Here is a 1,489-nt window from a genome sequence, read left to right as displayed (position 1 = left end):
TCTCTGATTTTCACCAGATCATCACTTGGAATGTGGATCAGATTGTATCTGATTATTATTTGCTTTTTTAGTATGCAAAAAGACATTCATGAACTGAGTTGCAGTGTTTCACTGTGGCAAGAAAGGTTGCAAAATGGGGCAAAACTCGCTTAGCAAGAGAAAATTTGGGCTCAGCTGTGGTGAGGTATAGGTGAGGACTACCTATATACCATTTTCCATTTAGGCGCGGCATTGCACATACCATTTTATTACTTCTGAATACTTTAAGATTGTAGTTTCATCCACAACTTATGTCAACACTGATCTGCATATAAATAAGCCTCAGTGAAGTGGAAATGAAAGTATTTATTGTGGTCATTAACCAGTACAATGAGCCCCATCAATAACAACTCTGCTAATGAATGCATAGAACATCTCAGTCTGCTTGTGGAGCATATAGTCAAAATTTGAAATGTCAATGAAGTCTGTGTGTTCAGTCATCTTTTAAATTGTTAGAAGGATATATTTTCTGTAGACATTGAATTTTCTTGGCAGAATCCTGGTAATCTGTCTCTGCTTCATTTTATACCCTAAGGCCATTTTTATATTATTCCAGATAATATCTTACTTCTAATATAGCATTTCAGTAGCTTCTGAATTTGATGACTTAGCAGGAGGAGAGGTCTTGTATTAACAATGTACTGCAAGTCATCACAGAACTGTGCAACTTTGATTTTCTGTATATATGAGGTTGAACTGATTACAAAATTAATGAATATGGGATGCTAGACAGGCAAGGTTTGAAGCTGCATAGTTTTTCCCCCCAAAGTAATGTACAGCATTCTTTTCAGGAACAATTGAAACTAGGACCTGCATATCCTTAAGAATCAAGCATACATGAAAGAAAAAACTTTTTGTTCAGAGCTGTGATTAATGCTAATTGCTTAACATTTTGCTCACAGCTGCAGCAAAAGTAGTGCTATTCACTGTGCATTCCTGATAGAAAAATGCTGTTAGATGAAGCATTTAGTCCACATATTTTCATCTGCTTAAAGGGCTATTAATAAATTCCTCATGCATGCTGTGTTTGGAAAGAACAAATAAATTACAGAGGAAACCTAACCGTATGAAAGCATATGGCAGATCTGAAATTAAAGCATAGATATTATCTTTAAAATGATTGATTGCTTTTATAATAAACTTAGTCTAGGATAATGGCATGTAGAAAAATTCTCCTCTTTTTTTCTCCTAATAGTTCTTCTTCAGTTGAATGGAGAAAAAAGTGCTTTTAGCTCTTCTTTCAATTGAGAAGGGAATTTAGGAAACTTGTCATTGCGAGAGGGTGGTATATTCCTGCAAAGTATTCATGATGTCTACTCTAATCATGCATGCAGTGCCAGACATTAATATTCCCCAACACTGTAATTATTCACTCTTGGATGCCTTCCAGACTGTATTTTCTGTATGATCTTATTTTATCTGTTCCCCTTAACTCATCTTCTTCTTAAAG

Source organism: Pseudonaja textilis, chromosome 6, assembly GCF_049901715.1.
Source record: "Pseudonaja textilis isolate UNSWEBS1 chromosome 6, rPseTex1.2, whole genome shotgun sequence".
Lineage (NCBI taxonomy): Eukaryota > Metazoa > Chordata > Lepidosauria > Squamata > Elapidae > Pseudonaja > Pseudonaja textilis.
This window is presented reverse-complemented; position numbering follows the sequence as displayed.